Raw genomic sequence first — 21,516 nt, forward strand, 5'->3', positions numbered from 1 at the left:
CTTTTAACTCAGGGACTTGGAGAATATTAATAGAGTCCGCAGTTAGGGCTGAATTCCCATGGGGGTGTTACAGGTTTTCACAGAGCTTCTGTTGTTAAAGAATTCAGCTTTCTGCAACCTTACACTGTAATACATCATGATAGTCTCAATACTTAAAAGAAAAAAATCTGAAGAATTTAAATTATCCTTCCGCCCCGATGAGAGCAAGAGAAGTCTGAGAGTGGTCACTTGGTGCAGTTACATTGCATGGTCCCCCCCTCACATTTGCAGGGAAAATATGCTGATAGTTTTGAGAAATGACATCTCTGTGATTAGAAGCACAGGAAAACACCAACGAGGGAAGGTACCAGTAGCACAGGAGAGAGGGTCTCTCCGTGCCACAGCTGCCAAATCTGCACTAGGTTCTCCCAGCCCTGGGCTGAAGCATGCGCTCTCGGTCCCTAAAAAAAGCATCTGCGCAATTCAGTCAGCATACAGGAGGGGGTTTTGTGTTTTTTTTTTTGTTAAGTTGTTGGTATTGTTTGCTGTTTTGTTTTGGTTTTTGGTTTTGGTTTTTTTTTTTAGGGATATAATTTCCCAGGCTTGTGTTGTAATGTGATGCTGCCAGTAAAACTGATTTGAGTGGTTTGCACACACACAGTCTGGATTCATAAAGCCACAGATCTTCACCTCTCCCACTCTGAAGACGGCAGCCCAGTGTTTCTATTTCAGCTGTAGTATCTGAAGTATCAACCTCAGCCATGAGCACAGGCTCCGCAACTTCAGCAAGAACATGGCTCTGAAGGGATGAGCACACCTACTCCACACTGACAGAAACACCAGAGATTTTGGCTGGCAAATTCTCATGTGTTTGAATGGAAATTTTTCCGAGGCTTTAAGGATGCCAAATTTAGGTGGGTTTTCCTGGGACCAGCCGGAGGCACATCTAACACAAAGGAAGTTCCGTTATCAGAACTCCAAACTGAAATACTGTTTAAGTCCCTCAGGTTTTTGCAAGAAGGTTGGCTATTTTGTTATTGCTCTTTTGTTTGTTTTTAGCATTGGCAACACAATCCTTTTTCCTGTCAAATATCACTGCCAGATACAGCAGCCTGTAACTTTCTGGAGAAGAAAAAGCTAGCCTGCAAGATACAGAGAGCCCAACTGCTTCAGAGGAAATGGTCAAAAACAACTATTCTTTGGGGTAATGGAGACAAAGACAGACATTTCTGACAACATCTTCTTTCCATTTAAAGCAGAGGAAAAAAAGGTAGTCTGGCCAAAGCATTTCATTCTGGTTGAGCTCTTTGTGCCCGACTGCCTAAAGCAATCCCTTCTTTTAGAGAGAACCCATTTCAAGGCTCTGTCCTGTACAGGGGCTGGGACATGCTGCATCGAGGCTGGAAATTGCCTGGTTATGCTGAACAAACCGTGAGGGTAAAAAGGAGAGGAAATAACAAATTTCCTTACACTTTCTGATTTCTCTGGAACCTGCTGGGCTTTGAAGACCAGCACAAGGTACAGACCACCTCACTCTATACGCAGATCCAAAGGGACCATGCCTTTTCTCCTTCATCCATTTTTAAGATGCCTCTAGTTAAAACAAGTAACTTCACATTGTGTTCCACCACTGTGATTTTTAGAGATGCTGCTAAAAGTAATGGGCTGGTATTGTCTTTGCTGTCTTACTTGAGGGACACAGGGTGTAGAAGTGGCCCATTGAGCAAACTGGGAATGGCACAGTACTGCTGTTGAATTAGGCTTCCTGATGCATAAGCCCACAGCTGAAACACAATGAAATTCCTCTTGTTGCTCACCCTCTCTCCTTTTCCCTGTCACTGAGCCACCATTTCTGCTACCCAAGTGCCTTAGTTACTAAATCTCAGAGTAGCAACAACTCCTCTTTGGGAGCTGGTCCTAACTGGTACTGCTGAGGCAGTTCCCTGGAGAAGTGACATCCCTTAACGATTCTTTCCTTTCGCAACATACATCCCCTCTGCCCACACCAGCTGCACCCTTAACGCCCCCGGGAAGCTTTCCCCATTCAGGGTAAACAAGTATGGATTCACAGTCAGGCAAAACTAACACTGGAGTCAAAAGGAATTTACCTAAAAGGCGGGTTCATTAAAAGCCCAACACAGCATCAAAACCATTTCCATATTTTGACTGCTCTTCCCTGAATTTCAGTATCGTCTCTCACATGGATGTGTGCACTGGGAGTCCTGCTGTGCTCTCCATCAACCATGAACATCGCCCTTCTTCATCCTTTCCAAACACACAGAGCTTTGAGCTAATACAAGTAACAGCTCTTTTTCCCGTCTCACTCCTATTTCTCAGAAGGACTACCTCATTTTTTTTCATGAAAAATACTCTCAAGAGCACTGCTAATTCAAAGCATAATAATCACTGGCTAGGAACGAACCACATTAGCATAAAGCCATGACAGTTTCAATACAGCAAGAATAAAAGCAGACCACGATGAGAGAAGTAAACGCCAGATTTCTGCGCTCTTCTTTGCTGCTGCATCTTTTGCTCGAGTTGGCCGCGTTTCTCTGCCTTTTTGGCTCCTAATGACTATGGACTGGCTGTGGGCTGTGACACCCACTGCTGACAGCAGGCTCCGTAGGCTGGTTTCACACCCTTGCTGTTCCCAAAAAAGGTGGTACTTGAACGAACGGAAACCAACCCAGGCCTTTTTTTTTTTTTTTTTCCTTCAAAGAGGAAAGCAGTCCCAGCTTGATCAGGCTGCTGAACTGGGAGAGAGAACTGCCATGTGCATTAGTGCTTGTAGTCACAGTGCTGAGGTCTCATCTTGAGGCCGGTGCCGCAAAAGTGATATTTACAGGTCCCAGTTGCTGTTGATACTCGGTGCTTTTGGGAACTTGTTCTGATTTTTTTTTCCAGGATCTGAGAGATCTTGCCAAGACAGAGAGAGACTTACAGCAAGAGGGCAACGCACTTCCCTCCCACTTTCTTCTGTCCGAGCTGTCATCCTGGAATAGCAATGGGGAAACTAAACTTGAGAGCTTTTCACGGGCTGGTTGACTGTGAGACAACTCTCCAGATTTTGTTGTAGTCCTTCAGACATTTGAAGTTCATATAGACTGAAGGGCTTAAGATTTGTGGTTTTAGTGAGAAAAAGCACCCCAAATCAAAATATTTTGAATCCAAGTGACTTAAAAGAAATTTTACAAACATGATTGAAATATGCTACACAGACTTAAAACACTAGAAGGTCTGAAAGCTAATGTCTTCTCTTATCCCCCTTCTTTTTTTTTTTTTTAATTTTGAAGCTAACTCTGGGTTTGAGGGGGTTTTGGGTTAAAAACACTTTGAGGTTTGTGGGCTATAATGTACTGCACAGACACCAGACATGGAGAAAATCAGCAAGTCGAGGAAGAGCAGTTCGAAAAGAAGTTCCTCAAAACAGTCAATTTACCAGTTTAAGAAAAAAGAGGCCAGGCCATCTCGTACCTGTTCTGTATGTTCTTATGAGTTTCCCCACATTTTTCAGTAGGGTGTCAATTTCCAGAAGGTCCAGTAAGAGACAACATAGGCATCACCTCCTTTTCGGATTTGTGAAGTGTAGCAGGCAGATCAAAGACCCTCCCAAAGACAACATAACTTATTAAGTTTTCCTGAGAACAACAACCAGTTTTGTCATTCCCACGTCTGCCTGGGAATCACGGCGTCTGCTAATGTTGCTGATACATAATATAACCAGCTTCGATTTTAGAAAAAACCCCATTCTTACTGCATTCGAGTACACAGAGCAATTTCATTTCTGAAGGCTGAAGCCCACCCATCCCATCCATGATCTTTAATATTACCTTCCTCGCTAGTAATCACACTCGATTTTCTCTCAGACCATTTCTTAACACTCTTCATTCATAATCAGACACATGATTATCATAACAGGCAGTTTATTTCACAAAGTTAGATTTTAAGCCTTCCTAGGAAACACCAGTGGCTACATTGTGCTTTCTGCTATATTTGTGCAAATCTGTAGTAACGGGCTGAAAATGACCCTGGCCTGAACGATGCAATTGACTAAATGTGCCATTTTATTTAATGACAATAACTTTGTACAAGTAAAAAAAACCTGACAACACAATACTCCTTATTCCTGACCCACATCCAACCAGTCTTTATTCTGCAGATTACTTTCCAACAGACTCCTTTTGCAAGGTTTCTTTTGAACTCTGCACTCCGAATGTCCTTCACTTCAGACTGCACAGAACTTATTGTAGCAGCTTTGTTCAATCAAGATGTAGACACATCATGTGCCTCTTCAAAATGACAGGAAACCTGAAAGACTACTCAAATTGCTGAGCACTTACGTCTTCTCTTTACCTGCATGGGAACACTTTCAATTAAAAAAGCACCTTGTCTTTCTTTCAGGAAAATGGTTCATTTTCTGCTCTCCTATTATCATCTGTTCAGTTATTTCCCTTTAATTTCCCTTTGCATCTGGAATTAATTTTCATCAGCCCTCCCTTTACTATTTGAATTGCCCATTTAAACTTTTCCTAACTTCTCTAAGGTCTGTCTTCCAATGAAAGACAAGGCATGGCACGCAGCAGTCTAAACGCAGTCTTGCCAAACGGGGATGATTACCTCCTCAGCTGACAACAGCTCCCACTGGATGCATGCATTTGCAACGGCACCGACTGGGTTGGTGTAATGGGTTTATGAGCCATGAAGAGGCTGTCAGTAGCTTTCCTTTGCATGCTAAGCAGCACTCACATTTTCCAATCCCCTGCCAATTATTCCCGCTCCCCAGGTGTGTAGCACTTTGCATTGTAGCCATAACTGAAATCTTTCACCCTTTACACTTGCCCGCTTCAGCACTGCGATCAGACCATGGTATGGCTCTGCTCTCCGCTGCGATCTCTCTTTCTCAATATATTTATTTCTCTTGTTGGAAGAGACTAGCTCTGGAAGTCCAAATCCCTTTAGGACCCTGCTTTCAACTTCCCCACATTTTGACGTAAAATGTTAATTATTCATGCTGATTGCAATCTGAAAGCCATTTTTTAACCTCTGCAAACCACACTGCACTGCATGCATCACTCTAAACACATCTTTATTGATATGAAATCTCATGTAACACCAAGTATTTTCTGTATTTTAACATAATACACACTATTTTTACTTGCAACAAAAGTACTTTATTAGGTCATGTCATCAATAGCTACATAATCTCTTCCTATAAACCCTGCAATAACAGAAAATAAGGATTGTTAGATTTCACTGATATCAGCTATTTTGTCTGTCCCTTATTGTTCTTACTACTCACTGGGTTTTCCATCTTTTGACTGTTTATTACAAACAGATTTGGGGCTAAATCCAATAAACTGTACTGTAGATCCTCACTTCTGGGCACCCATAGACTGTAGCAGAATCCACAGGTCTGTCCTGGGCACCACACACAGTATGTGGAGACTCAGCAGCTCCAACACAGGACCCAGAGCACCCACTACAAGTGGAGCACAACCAAAAGTCAATCAAGAGAGAAACAGGGCCAGCAGAAGCAAACCAGAGATCCTACCTTTCCTGGGGATACAGGACGGCAATTCCACACATACCAGGAATTGCTCTGGCAAGAAATTTCAGCTTGAAGGGAAGGGATATGTTACCCTTCCTAAATGGCAAGCAGGGAGGAGATGCACAGTTTGTGCTTTTAAGAAGGCTGAGGAAGGAGGATGAGATGCAAGGACTTTTCTGTTAGAGTAGCTGGAGCATTTACTTGGGAGACAGAAGAATCACAGGGTCACTTTCAGTCTCATCTGGAGAAACTTCAAGCCCACATCTCTCATCTTCCTTGGGAATATTCCTGCACTTCATACTATGATGGATGGGAGAGCACTCCCCATAAGTCCTACTAAAACTGTTATTATAAAGAAGAAATCAAGACCTAGTGGGTCTTAAAGAAAGCATGAGTGGAAGCACAGGTCCTGACAGTTAGGGCACTCATCTGTCAGCACAAAGACCTTTTTCCAAGACTATGCCTGGGCTTTACCCTGGGTTAAATAACCCAAACCTCCTCCTGCTTCACTCATGGATTGAAAGAAATGGCTAGTCACAGGTGTGATTTGTTGAGAGACTGATCCTGTCCAGTTGTGCACAAAGGAGAACAAACAGGAGTGAAGATACTGCTTCTCACTGTCCCTTTCTTCCACTTCTGGTAGGAAATCTTCTATCCGAGGCACCAGGGGGGCAGAGGAGAGAGGTGAGGCGCTGTCTCCTAGATCCTCTCCTCAGAAAGCAGGAGAGGATGAATGTGCAGATGGATCCCTGTCACCAGAGTTGGCCAGGCACCCAGCAAGAGGGAGACGTGTTTCAGCCTGTGAAGGGCTGCCATAAAAAAACTCCTGTTCTGCGGTAAACAGCAGCTACAAGCAGAATTTCTCATCCAGGGCAGAGCCTCCAAGGGATCCTCCTCATACTGTCATCACACCACCGTACTAAAAACGGAACTAAAATCTGAACAAACCTGTCCCTTTCTAAGTAATTATGACAGAAACAGGCTCTTGGAAAGCCCCAGCTTGTTGTGCGTGACCTAGAGCGGAGCAAAACAGATGCAGTGGTGTTTGTGACCATAGCCTTACACGTAGGCACCAACCACTGGCAACACCAGTAACTCCTCCAATACATGTGGGTAGGACTAAGCACCATGGCTGAGGGGTCCTGGCTGTATCAGTGCAGATACTTGGGTTGTTAAGCAATCCAAACTGTCTTTGAGTCATACCCAAACACATCATGTCTAGAGTTAAGTCTCATCCATCACAGCTCAAGTTCTTTCTGAAAGTCAAAGCTATGGATGACAGAGAAGCTGTCTTCCTCCAGGAGAGTCTTCAACCCATCCAACAAGAAAAAACAGCCCATCTACTTTCAACTCCTAAGTTTAACCTGATGAAGAAATAGCTCGTGACAATTTTTCTTATGTTTTGTTTCAGTGAAGGACTTGCTACCCATTAAAAGTATCTTCTCGAAGGAGCTGGTAATGATTACATTTTCATGGTCGGACTCACCTTTTATACCAGCCTGAGTTGCAAATTCTACTCAGCTGCAAAAAATAAAATTAATCCAAGAAAAGGATCTGGTCCATGGAAGCCCATGGGCTTGTTGCTCACATTTTGCTAGGCCTCTGCTACTGAGTGATAATTTTCCTAACTGCCATGTGGACAGAGGTAGACCGGCTCACACTGAAGAGCACCTTGCTCTACCAGCCCCTCACTGGGAATCAGGGAAGCTCTCGCTCACTAAAGGGTTCATTCTTTCTAAGAACAGACCACTATTGCTAAAGCTTGGCTGTTTATTTCCACTGTTGCTAAAGGCTGGCTGTTTATTTCGAGAAAGCCCAGAAAAAAGTATTTTAAATGCTTCTAATTTCTTAGGGGACTTGTGATGGACTGAGCAATTTCTGATCTTTATCTTTTGAAGTTCTCATAAGTAGGAATACCCAATATTTTTACTTTATTTTACTAAAAATGCACAGTTTAAAAGGCATATCTCTAGACTATTCAGAAATATGGGAGGGGCATATCCTCTTACTAAAAGTAACCCCATTCAGGAAATGGCATTACAAACATTAACCTTTCTAAACACAATGGTACCATCTCACTATTATCATCATAAAGATAAAAAAATAAGTTTTTAATTACTTTAATGGCCAGAAGAAAAGGAGCAACGAACCTCCTTTAAGAGCTAGAAAGTTCAAACCATTCCCTTGAAAACTCTATATTGCTTCTCTTGGGAAAAAGAAACTTCTGTTTCTGTTCTTTAAAGAAGTTTATAGGAGGTTGGCCAAGAGGAAAAGAGTAATTATACCAAATGGCACATTTATAATGAGCATAAGTATGAGTTAAAAAAAAAATCAGTAACAGTCTAGTAAAAAAAATATGCTTCACTGGACTCTGAAAAGAGACAGTCTGTATCCATATTCAGGAATTTAAAATAAGGACTAAATACTTCTGCTTTGAGTGCCTAAGTGCAGCTACATATGGTCTTCGCTGGTTGTCATTATAATGGGAATTCTTTTATTGATCCAAATGATGGTTAGTTTAGACCCTTGGCTGTCGTGAATTATCCTTTTAGGTAGAGGCTTGAGTTTCAGAGATGAATGCTCAGAGGGGAGAAAAATACCCACAACTCCTCTGAAGTCATGAATAAAGCATGGCGGGTTGCAAGTTAAAATATATGGAGTATTTCTGTATGGTTTTCATAGCTATGATTTCACGGTTTTTCACCCTCTTTTAGCATTAAGTTCTAGGGAGTCTCATGGTTGCTGAGCTCTGCAGGCTTTTGCTCTTGCTCAGTAGATTCAGAGGAAAGCCTCTGATTTTAAAAACTGCTGCCTTTAAAAAAAGATGGAGCACATCAGGTAATCAAATTCCTGTATCTACCTAAGAAATGTTACAGTCAAAGGAAGGATCTATGCACGTAGCTTCAAGTTCATGAATAATTCCAAGTCCAGCAACCAGAAATAGCTCAGAAAACGAGAAAGAGTTTAGATCAGAGCTAAGGGGGAAAAAAAATACTACAGGGAGCCAAGAAAATAGGATCATTGAAAAACCTACTGAAATAGTTCCAGCAGCTTTGTGCAAGGAAATAATCTTATCAGAGAGAAAGGAATGAAATCCTGACCATGCCAAAGTGAATGGCAAAGGTCACAAGGAGTAGGAGTACCTTACCCAAGCCATCTAGCGACTGGACAACCACCTTGGGAATTAGGGATGTATTTTGTTCTTGGGGCTATCAAAACTTTGCAAATGAAGGTAAAACATGGCCCGCTGCTCTTTGCTGGTGACTAATGAGGTGAGCAGGAAGAGCGAGGGGAGATGCACTGCATTATTTGTGCTCCTTCTCACGTGGGGTTGAGACGGGCTGGTTAAATGCTAAAACATGCCTCCTTACTGAGGTCAGAGGACTTTATCAGCCAAAGCTGTAAAAGGGACCTTTCCAGCACGCTAAAATTCACCTACAGGAAAAGAAATTGGCAGAGAAGACATTACAGCAAGTGGTTTTAATGAGTGCTTTCCTCTGTATTGATGGGAATCACCCCTTTCCATGCTGTGTCAGAGAGGAACCTGTGACATGTTGTGAGCTACAAATGCAACCGGAGCGCCCCAGCAGCATTTCAGGGTGTGCCTATACACTTGATCATGAAATTGGCGGTAAAGTTCATTTTGCAACAGTGTGAAGGTAACTGTGATAGGCATCTGCATGAGATTTCATTTCGATACAGAAGTAGGATAAAACCCAACCAAGCCCTGACATTTCTTACAATTAAAACAAAGTTATCTTTTTTCACTCCTTCACTGCTGGCACTGGACAAAGCAACAAACTGATGAAATCTGACTTCCCTGAATACTGAAAGTTTTCTCTCAAAGTTATCAAGATTCTGCTACCAAGAAGATATAAAAACCCAAAACACAGCAATTATAACAAAAGCCCTTCTGAGCATTTTTGACAATATAGATTGCCTCTGTCCATATAACCTATGGGGAACAGTGTTCTTAATTTTAAGTACCAGTCTCGTTCGGGCTAAGTTTCTGTATAACATCCTACAAGTGTCATAGATCCCCTTCTGTCAAGTAAAACATCAAACTTACATATGTGCTCTTCAAACTGAATTGGAGTCTTTGCTAAGCAAACCTGATTTTCAAAAATCTCTTTACTTATATGGCATTTGGTTTGAATTAGCAAGTCAGAGACTGGCCTGAACCAAGACATCTGGCTGAGTACCTCAAGCTTTACAAGGTTTGTGATGGTGCTCAGAATGACAAATCTCCCAAGTGTTTTGCTATAAAGGGAAGAAACAAGAAACAAAAGAGAGATGCTTGCAGGTGCACACAAACATATAAAAATGGAGCCTGGTATACAACAAATGCAAAAATAATGCAAAAATCTGAAATAAATGAATCATAGCAGGTGAAGAACACCTTCGTTTGTTTGCTTAACACAGGGAATAGCTGTACTAGCTCAGACCAGCTGAATTCTAAAATTACCACCCACCTTCATATAGGCTTGCAATTTTTATTTTTATTTTATTTATCACACAGGGCCCAATGTTCAAAGGAGGCCGAGGGAAAGAAAAACAAATGAAAACAACTCCAAAGAAAAATATTGCCAAAAAGTGTCTTTCTTGAGCCTCTATGCAATGCCAGAGAATGTATTAGTGAACTGACGGCTGTCTTGCTGCTTAGTGAACTGGCTGTTCTGCCAACTTGAGATGAATAGGAGAAAGAAAAATCAGTTCACTGCAACTACAGGACCTCCCTGTTTTCTTGTAGGCTCATGTGTTTCCAGGCACAGCACAAGCATACCGAATTCACAAGGAAAATGGTGTTTGACTCAGATGACAGAAAAGCATAGAAAGCCAAACCCACATTAGTTTCTTGAGTACTTTCCTAGGGTCAAACACTGCAGGCGAAATGCTGTCCTTATTTTAATGAGACACACAAGAAAGTGAGAAGAAAATACCTCCTGAATTCCAGCTTGTTTATACATGCAACTTAGTGGGGGGGACTTCGAAGAAAGGGAAGCTAAGTCTCACAAGTCCCTCCTTATTTTCCCATTTAGGGAAAGTCTAATTCTCCCCAACGGCTGCTGGAGGAGCTAAAGACTGGCAGCCACAGAGAGCAGACAGTCAGAAACTGCTCTTCTCAACTCAGATGCTAGAGCAGGCAGCAAATACCATTTTAAGTGCCACTTCTAGCAGATCGCTAGAAGATAACCCCTCACCTTTATGGCTATAAACCAGCAGACAATTACTTTAGGGCTGTAAATATTAATGAAAGCTTTAGTCATCTCATTCTTCTATTTCTCAACAGAGTACAATTCAGATTCAAACAGCCCAAGTTCCACACAAGTTTCTGCACCTGGCTTTTCCTTCAGGCTGAACCCAAATTTCAAGCTATTTATCCAATAAAACCACTGTGCTAGGAGAGCATCCTGTTTTGCTGGTGCATGGGAAGAGGAGAGGGAAGAGGTCTTTCAATACTGTTTCAACTTCTGGTTCAAATAGATTCCACTGTCCATCCATCCACATGTCTGTGCCCTTGCACTGCTGCTGGTTCAGCCTCTGCATCTGAATTTTTAGCAGTGTTGACATTTTAAGCAGATTGGAAAGTAAAATGAGAAAGATAAGATGCCATAAAGCTCTGTAGCAGCATGACACACATACTTTTTCTATCAGTTCAATTTCAGCTGATGTAGAATAAATAACATTTCTACTGATTTTATTTATTTATTTACTTTACCAAAAGCAAGGTTGACAAAGTCTACATGTTAAAAAAAAAACCACTGGAGCTGCGCACATGCTGGGTCAGATAGTATCTGAATATTGGAAATGTCAAAGCAGCTGCACCCCATGGATGGGTAAAGAGAGATAAAGCCAGTTCCATAATTCTTACGACATGGACTGCTGACATTAGAAACCGCGGCTACGGTCCATGTAGATGGGAATACATGGATCACCAATACTTCAGAGAAGCTTGCTAATACATGGACTGTGGATGCAGTAGACCCCAGTGGCATTTCCAGGCCTGGCTGATTTGTCAGGATGTAGTTAATGAGTATTCTAATTATTTATCTTAAGATCCCCAATGCATTCAAGTCTGCTTACCAACATTTCCATCTGTTGATTCTTGAATCTGCTTTAAAAGGATAACTAACATTCAGGACAACGGTATTTGCGTTGCGGCTGTACATCCCTCAGCCCACTGCTGAAGGTAAAGAATATTGTTATCACCTATTTCTAACAAAACTGAGACATGCATTTCTTGAAATGACCTGATATTCTCAGTGTTACCATCATTAAACCTCTGTGCTTCCAGACCTTTACAAGGAAAGATTTAAAATACCATTACTCTCTGTTTTTTTTCAAACACATAATCAACTTCTCTTAGGAGACAAGGTGAAATAAAAATCATTCTCTGCTACCAAAATCTCCCAAGATAAATTAAATAATTGAATCCATTTAATTTTATTCCCTGCACTCCTATTGCACAAAGCCATTAGACTAATGGCTTGAAAAATGTCATACAAAAGATGACAGAGGGCAAGATACTTCTCTTAAGTAGTGATAGGGGAGGGTGTCTGCTGAACTGCAGCACTGCAGCCTGTCATCCTAGTCTGGGGTGCACAGCTCAGGGCAGGAGGAAGGAAGAAGATCTGACGTACACCTAACATCCTTTCCAAAATGTCCCAAGCAACAAATACACTGGGCCCTCCCTGCACAAAAGGTTGTACATCTTAAGCTGCGTCTCTTGGGCTTCAGAGATTCCGTAAGTAGCTAATAAGACTGAAGGCCTCTCCTAGTTAGGGGGAAAGAAATGGGTACAGCAGTAATCTCAGTTACACAGACCAAGGTCTTGGAGCCTGCACATCTCTCACTCTGGTCCATGTCCTGACTAGCACACTGTAAATGATACATATGAAAAAACCCGCCCTCCTCCTTTGGACATTTTGGACACAATTTTACTTTTCGGGGAAGGGGGGGAACGGGCACGGAGGGGGAAGCTGGGGAAATGTCTGGCTTTTATTCCTGAGTCATATTTTCAAACCTTCAAAATTTCCACTATCTATGCAGAGAAAATCTGCAGAGGCTGTCAGTCAGGTCTGGTCATCTCTTATTTGTGGTTACTCTCACTTGGGATCTGGAGCTTTCCTTTGGGGAGAAACAGTGCTTGTCGATGAGATCTCTCTCTCAACAGCACATCTTCATGATGGCTGATGGGCAGTATGATTTTGGGGGTATCTTTTAGACAGGGTGGCCTGGGCATAACCAAGCCAGAATGATATGTCTAGTGGTTCCAAAGAAGCTACAGCAAGTGGTTTTACGATGACTGATTTTATCTTTGACTTAAATTACACCGTGTCTTCACTGTTTTTTCAGAGCAACAGAATTCATTAATGTTCTTTTGAATCTAAGCATCTCATCCAAAAGCAGAGGCTCTGCTAGATCTGCCTCATCTTCAGTAAGCTGGACCCAAAGCCAAGAAAGTCAGGGAGACATGACAGCGACAAGATCAGACATTACCTTATTCCTCTCTGCCCAATCCTTCCTGAGACAAGGAGACTAAAAGCAATAGACCAGTGAAGATTCATGTCACTTCGCAAGAGCCAAAAACCAAGCAAGAGGACAGTTTTCCAGCTCACAGGGATGGCAAGAACATCATTATTTTCCGAGAAGCGTGAAAATCAAAGTCACAAAGGAGAAAGGGAGCCTCCAAGTATGTCCCGTCTTCACCCTTTTGCAGCTTTGCTGCATCCATCTCGATAATGGCAAATATCACAGTATCCTCCAGTTTCTTCAGAAAGAAATTGCAACACCCAGCCAGGGCTGGCTTAACCACTGGACGCTCTGGTGCTGCCCTTCAATTGCCCCAGTGCCCTGATGCTGGGTTTTGGCTAATGGATTTGGGAAGATGGGCGGGACCTGGCATGATCGATTTAACAGACTACAAACGTACCCGATTAATCTTACACATCCTGGCAGACTGTTAGCAAGGTGGTACCACATACATGTATACTGTGGTCTGGCTAATTGGGGACTGAATAAGGTGACAACAACGGTTTGGTATTGTCTGATTACAAACAAGACAATCTTAGGAGATACAAAGGAATAGCTATACATTTACTACCAGCCACTGAAACGGATCAAGAAATAAATTCTTACAATACAAAAATTAACATAGAATGTCTACCTTTTTTGCTGTGGTAGCAGCAATCATAACCTTATAAACGGTATACTCAAAAAGACAGGTTTTGCTCATCAGCCAAGCAGCCCATAAATGAACTCTGATGCTTTTAATGACGTGATATTAACTCTTGTTTCTAAACAGAGGCAGATGGTATTGTAATAGCACAAACTGATATAAGTAGTACTGGTTACAAACTAAAAGAAAGAAAAAGTGAAACAAAAAGAGATGAAAAGAAGAGATGTCTTATGGCAGAATACTGAATCAGATTCTCTCTTCTGATCTCTTCACTACATACCCAGTCTTTTTCTGCTGCTTAGCTCTGACTGGCAATAATGATATTAATAAAAAAAAAACCCAATAATTGATGTAAAATTAAGTACTACCACATATCTCATTTTCTTCTAAAGAATCTCAAGTTTTAAAAAAGAAACAGGCCAACTATGCCAACCATCCTCTAAGAGAAGCATCCCTAAGCAAGTAAGGGACCTACTCAGAAAAGACAAAAACACAGAAATGGAAATTAACTGCCCACCTGGGCAGGGATCAAAGCTTAAAACAGGACATAGGGATGATGCAAAAAGGCACAGAAAGCCAAGCTTGTTCAGCCAGGTCAATATCAGATGGTTTGAAGTGCTCAGGTAATAACAGAGTGAGAAGAGAACCTGCTCCTCCATGATCTATGCCATCGTTTGCATCTTGCACCTTTTTACACACTGCATGCCCCCTTTGAATGTGGAAAACTTGGAGCCTTTCATGGTTTACCAAATAGTTCTGTGTCCTGTATCTGACGTATCTAGCTTGATACAGAAGAATCAAAACTAGGCATACTACTCAAGATGATGACAAATACTTAGAGCAGAGAATTATTGTTAAGCACAGGAAATATACTGTATTGCTTTCATATTTGATGGCATTTTGTTTGCTTTTTTGAACTCTCCACGAGGAACTGATTTTTCATTGCATGTTTGGTGTTGCCCCCATCTTTGTACTTAAGAGGCTTACATATCCCAAGACCTTCAACTTCGTTCTCAGAATAGAGAGCAGGATGATAAGCTGCTATCAAAAGATGACAACTGAGTTACAGCATTGAAAAGGAGAAGAGAAAGGACTGGAACAGGCTGGCCGTCTGCTCTCTAAAGACCTGAAGAATTGAGGTGTTCTCTTATCAGTGTCCTTACGTCAACACTGTATAATAACAATGGGGGGGGGGAGGGGGGGGCTGAGCCATTGTGACCAATTCCATCATTTTTTGTTGGTTTTGTTCCTAAACCTCCTCAGATCAATGACATGGATATATAGAATTCCTGGGAAAAGTGGCTAACATTTCTCCAGTAGGGATGCAGTTTTCCCTAGTAACCAAGGGACTTAGACATGTGCTTGCATAAGCTTGAGCCAATCTTGAGTATACCTTTTCCCCCCATACTATCCAATTTACCCACGTGAAGACCCCACTTACTACCTGTATTTTTCCCACAGTTTCAGTCAGTAATGTAAATTATATTGCAATTTTGGCCAAGGCATCTTCCAGAGCTCTGCTAGGTGACAGCCTGTGCAACCCTGGCAGTGAACTTCCCCTTGTCAGTACAGCCTTGCCTGGAATCATATACAATAGGCTTATTTTGTGGCCAGCAGCTTTTGCTACAGGCAGTTTATACCAGCGAGGCACTACAGAGATGCACATGAACAGTTAATGTCTTGCCCCAGGCTTGGTGGCGCTTCTTCAGCTTTATTTTGGGACATAAAGGCAGAAGATATCATCCCTCCTCTCTTTTCCCATCCCTTTTCTTTCCTTTTACGGCAGACTAGCCAACTCAAATAACTGCTAGTGTTTAAGGAAAGCCTTGCGTATCTCCGGTCAGCTGTTCACATTTGCTAGTCTTAGCATGTTAAGCCAGAGGTATAACCTCTCATAGCCCAGACTGACCACCTTCTTCCTCTTCTCTTCTTCCCCCCCTCTCCTCCCCGCCTGCAGGCCATACCCAGCCACACCAGCGCAGGGCAGCCCTGTTAAGTCTCTGATCTCCAGACAAAACACAGGTAACTGATGATGAGGTTCTGTTATTCCTTAATGTCCAAGACACACTGACTGAAGCGGGGCGCTGGGACTCTGCCCTCCCTGCTCTCTTGTAAGGGAAAGGTAAAGGATTGTGTCCTGCCTGCCTTGGGATTTTGCCAGCTGCAAGTTACCGTGAGTAGGAATCACACCTTCTTCCCAGAAAGTCATGTTTTTTCTCAGCCCGGACTCTTATTTTCCCAAGCATAAAGAAATGCTGTTGGGAGCAGAGAGGACCGCCTGATGCCCCAGCAGCCTGTTGGGATGCGCAATATCTTTGCTCAACCTCGTCAACTGTCTCTGGCATAGCACCGTATTCACCCCAATCAAACACTACAGAGTTCAACTGCCAAAAATAAACCAATTTTATTTTATGATCTGCGTTTTCAAGAAGACATATTTCACTCTGCAATGCAAGCCCAATGTCCCCCCCACCCCCGCTTTCTTTCTGAAGGTAACTATCCCTCAGAGACTAAAGACACACATTGAATAATTATATTAGTTGTTGAAACCTCAAACGTTTTTTCAGCTTCCCACACTTCACAGCAGGACCAGGTAGGCTGTTTTTCTGCCTACTTTTCAATTCTGTGTAGTCTAATTTTTTTCCTCCAAAATATTTTAGGATTTTTAACAGGTACAATTGTAAATGACTGCAATGCCTCATAGCCACATACTGCGCTCACTCTAGAGATGGTAATGGAAGAGCAGCTACCATTTGAAATAATGTCAGAATTAGTGGAGAAAAACTTATTTTTATACACAGCTCTTGCAGGGATTATGGCTTGTCTAGAAGATAACTATTTCATTTAATAATTACTTTTGTAGGAAGCAAAATAATCACCTTGGAGACCATCTCTTAAGTGATGATAAAGTAAATGTTCTCAAAGCTCCTGGTTAAAAAAATAACAGTGTTCAATTCCAGGGGGGAATCACACACACACACACAAACATACACACCCCTCAGATCCCCCTTTCCATTCGGAAAAGGTATTTACCCGGAAGCTCTAGAAAGAGGATGGCAGCAGACAAACAAGTGTTGGAATTCCTAAGGCAACAGTATCTCAGTCCATGCTGATTTTCATGCGTATATAAGATAACTAATAATTTCTGCTAAAACAGCAAAACTCTGAAGTATAGGAGCATACAATAAGCAGACTGTGTTTGACCTCTGAATGAAACCTTTTTGGGTATGTTTATTCTTAATATTATTTATATTTCCGCTACACTTGTACCTAGAGACCCAAAAAACCTGGATCCCCATGGTCCTTGGCAGGACTGGTTCTCCCACAGTCTCCCTCCCTGCTCCAAGGACTCATGGTCTATTTACAGACCAGCAGGCAGGTGAAAGGAAATCCCATTATCTCCATTTTACAGACAGGGAACTTAGGTATGGAGTGCCACATGGACGGACATGTCCAAAGCCACCCGCAGATCCTCTGCAGAGGTGGGAACTGAGCTGAGAACCCTCATCTGTCACTCTGGTAAGAACCGCTTTTCCCTGTGCAGTCCCTCTCTTTCAATACAACGTTAGGTAAATGCTTTCTACTTAAGTTTTCTTGTCAGATCCTCTGCATAAAAATCAAAAGTATTCCACTTCAATTGCTCCACTCGCTCTTTCTCTTAGGTCATTTCTGGGTACCTTTGAAACCTCTGCAGCTCTTTCTAGCTACACTAAAGTAGAGATGCGTCTAAACCATGTTCCAGAACCAGGCTCAGACTTCTGCAGGAGGCTGAGATTTGCAGTCAGTTTTCAGTGTATGGACACCTTAAATAAAACCCAATCAAATCTCTTCTCCATGTATTTGTTCCTCTAGCTACTGCTCCCTGGCTCATCAGCCATGTCACCTGCTATGAACCAGCGCTGCCACAACCCTCCCAGAGGCCACTGAAATCAGTACATTAGTACATTGAGAAGTGCTCTGTACATACCAGGAGATGTTTAGCATCATGCAGCCCCGATGCACTTGGACCTCTTGTAGTTCTAGTTCCTTCTGCTTTACAAGCTTATCAGTCACTTTCCCACGTTTAAGTTGAGAAAATATTTGCATCCCCCTTCATGCTTCTGGCACGTCCAAAATACCTCCACTTGTGTTGTCTCTTCACTTCTTGTCTGTCTTTCCTTGGGACTTCTGCAGCTCTTCACCATCCTACTTCTCCCAACATCTCCCTCACAGCCCTCCTCTGGCAGCATTCAGAGCTCAGCCCTGATTGCTCTTTTATTCCTGGTGGTGACTCATATCTTTCTACACTTGACCTCTCCCTCTCAGTTCAGTCTACCATGTCTGATTGCCTCTCTGGCACCCTGTCCTGGATGTCCCGTGCCCATTCAAACTTCACAGGATGAAACCACATACCTCATTCTTCCCTCACATACAGTTTCACTACTTCTCATTTCCAACACCATTTCTGCTATTCTGTCACCCAAACTCTCAGTATTGGTGCTTTATACACCCCTTCCTCTGTTTCCTATTTTCCAATTAAATTAGCATTAAATACTTCCATTCCTTTCAGTCTAATGGCTAAAGCATCTCCCACTTCCATGTGCATTACTGTAATCTCCTGCTTCTCTTTGAGCTTCTCACTTCTTATTTTTTACCTCATCAAAATGCTGCATCCACATCAAGTCCCTTTATCCTTATTTCAGTGATCCCATCTGCATGTCCAAATACCTTCACTGACTTCTCTCTGAATCACATGACCTCCCCTCCAAGATATCATACAACTCAGCACTTGCCTCCATCTTTTCCTTAGGTTTCACAGCTCTCTTTTCTGCTATTCGCCTAGTCGTGATTTTTTATAGCTTAATTAGTGGTATTTGAAGGATTTCCCTCTCTTTCAGCATGAATTTTCCCTCTCCAGTTCTGCCAGTGCAGTATTACAATGAGAATGCACAGTGAGACGATGACTGGAATCCAGGACTCATAACTGTATTTGGAGGGTATTTCACCACTGGCTTGCCTATGCTATAAGAACTGAACCCTGGTCTTTGTACACAGTTCCAACAAATAGAACAGTTGCTCAGGTCACAGGACCCACACAGTACTTTTGGGTCCACTAGTGCAGCCTCAGGCCTGCAAGACCATGTATAAAATATATATAGGTTTGAATAGGAGGGTGTCCACATTGCAAATTTCTGTGCACTTCCCTCATAAAAAGTACTAAGTGGTCCCCTTTCTGGGTGCTCTTTAGGCTGTGCAACTGGGAGGATGCACGGATATCTCAAGACCGCTACAAGTTTCTCCATACCTGGGCTAGTCACAGTTTTTTATCTGATCTGTTCTGCTGATACTATGATCGCATCATAACTTCAGTTCATTATATCATCCGTTCCCTCCAACCCCAAGAGATCTAGAGCAGGTATTAGACAAGGAAATACTGGCATTTTTTAGTCCTGAAAAACGTATCAGAGCCAAGCCAATGAGTGTGCTTAGCCAGCATAGCTGGGATGACAGTTTCCTTACTTTCTGAAAGACACTCAGCTGCGCATGCTGGTGGGAAAAAGGATTAAGGCTGTACCAGTATTACATACTTTTTAAATTATGACCATAAAAGTTATTTGCACGGAGTGGAATGAAATCCAACCCCCCAGAAGGAGAGGGTGAAAACAGACCGATGAGATGCTCTGGAAGCTTGCTGGCTGGAAGCCTCTCTGCTCTGTTCTTTGCCTCTCTAGGGTTACTAGATGAGCTCCTGTCAAGAAGCATACCCTCCCCTCAGAGCACCTAACGGTTTGAAGCTAAATAATCAAACATAAAAAGGAAGTAAAGTTCTTAAATACGTACCTATTAGTCTGTTAAGAGGTATGAGTAACTGGAGTTATACATTCATAAGCATCCATGCATACACATGTGTGCATTAAAAGGGAGGAAAGCAATGTTCTTCTCTTACTGTGCTAAGATTTCAAGTACAAGGTTGCGAAAAAAACCCAGCAAAAGACGTTGATGCAATTGCGTTTTAGGTCAATTCAATTCATCTCGGAAAGCGTATTTTTAACATATGGCTTAATCTGCTTTTAAGGATAAATAAACGACGGTAATAGCGTAGAGTAGCTGCTGCTGCTGCACATAGCCCTTCATTCAATATCTGTGGGGCTTGCTGTCACCGGCAGCACACAAGAGGAAAGAAAACACTCAACATTTTGCATAGCATTCATCAGATTCTTCCCTCTGCTGTAGTGGCATAAGCAGTAAGAGTGCTTAACCCACTGTGGGTTCCAGGCTTCTCAGGCTATCTTTTCCCTTTCCACTGAAAGCAATTCTGTTCAGCTTTAGCTGCAGTTTAATCAAAAGAAACTACAATCACACTAGCAGGATGCTAATTCTGAAGAGACATTAGCAAAACCACAGTTACTTTGTTAAAATGCAGACTTGTGGTTGACAAAGAACCATTAGATCCCAAGTAATATTTTGTTATTTTGCACAGAGCAAATGAAAGCAGGTTTGGTTAATAATAATGATAATGGTAATAATAATAAAAAATAACAACAACAACAATCAGCCTCAGCGACAAAAGCTGAAAAATGAAGTGCCAACAACTACTGAGAACCTCAGCTCAGAAAATGGTAACAATTTCATATTCACATTTACCACAAAAAAAGCTTTCCCCTGACCTTCAGAAAATGAGATCTGACTACCACACCAGTTAGTAGGGAGTCCTAAGTCGAGTGCCTTCAGTCCTAAGTAACATGTAAAACCACACAGCAAAACAAAGTAATACAACATTGAACAAGAATGCAGGGTAACATCTGTGAGGCTGTTTTTTGCCTGAATGCTTTTATGCTCCTTTTAGTTCTCAGCTTCTCCTAATTGCTGACTTTAGCAAAATCCAAATAATTTGTCATTGTTGCCTTCAAGTATTTGAATTCCCAGAAACATAAAAAGCAAATACTTACCTGTAGCAACACCTGTGATTGATTACACCGTCACTCCCTGAATACCCTCTGGAGGTTTTGCTCAGTCCCAAAAGGAGAAGGGGAAGGGATGAGAACAGTTGTATGATGAACAGCACTATATTAATTCCAATAAAAATACAATTCCCTCCATGCATTTGACAGCATGGTGAAAATCACACTAGCCGGATTCCAGGTAAACCAGTCCTTCCAAATACTGAGTTGAGTCAAGCAAACTCTACTGCAGCACAACGATGAAAAAGTTGATGTGTCAAGGCAGAAAACCCTGATCTAAAATTCACGGGAATGGCAACAAAACACAATCGATACACACAGCAATTTCTATAGCAACTGGGGAAAAAAGGGAAGAAAAAAAAAAAAAGAAGAAAAAAAGAGTTGGTTCCTTAACTGTTAGCACAAAGCTTCTGTGGCAAATGAGGGGACCTGTCCCTCTTGGCATCCCTCTGATCGACAGGCTGAATCGATGCCCAGTGCATTCCTCCCGCGTTCCCTTTCCTCTTCCCCTGGGATCTGTGGAGGGGCAAGCCGAGCATCCCAGCCTCCGACGGGAGCGCACACATGTACACGCAACCCCCATGCAAGCAAACGCGCTCCCCTGCCTCTCTCCTACACCCACAGGATCTCAGCACTCACCGTCACGGGCTTCCTCCCCGCGACTGCAGTTGCTGCAAATGTGTTTGATCTCCTTGCCTATGTGACAGTGTATCACAAAAGAGACATTGTTGTTAGTGGTGGTGGTGGTGGTGGGGTCCTTCAGTGGCTTCATCCTCACTAGGTAGAAAGCTTTCTTTTTAGGTTTCTCTCCACTCACGTCTGAAACCGAGCCCTGCCTGCAGCCAGAAGAAGAAAAAGCCAGCATCCCA

General features: G+C 42.4%; 1 protein-coding gene across 1 annotated transcript in view; it reads right to left on the reverse strand.

The window, feature by feature from the left end:
- The window catches only part of PHACTR1 (phosphatase and actin regulator 1), a 310,226-nt gene that overhangs the window by 127,688 nt on the left and 161,022 nt on the right, over positions 1 to 21,516 (reverse strand). The window lies entirely within an intron of this gene.

Source organism: Charadrius vociferus, unplaced genomic scaffold, assembly GCF_000708025.1.
Source record: "Charadrius vociferus isolate BGI_N301 unplaced genomic scaffold, ASM70802v2 scaffold444, whole genome shotgun sequence".
In the NCBI taxonomy this organism is placed as follows: Eukaryota; Metazoa; Chordata; class Aves; order Charadriiformes; family Charadriidae; genus Charadrius; species Charadrius vociferus.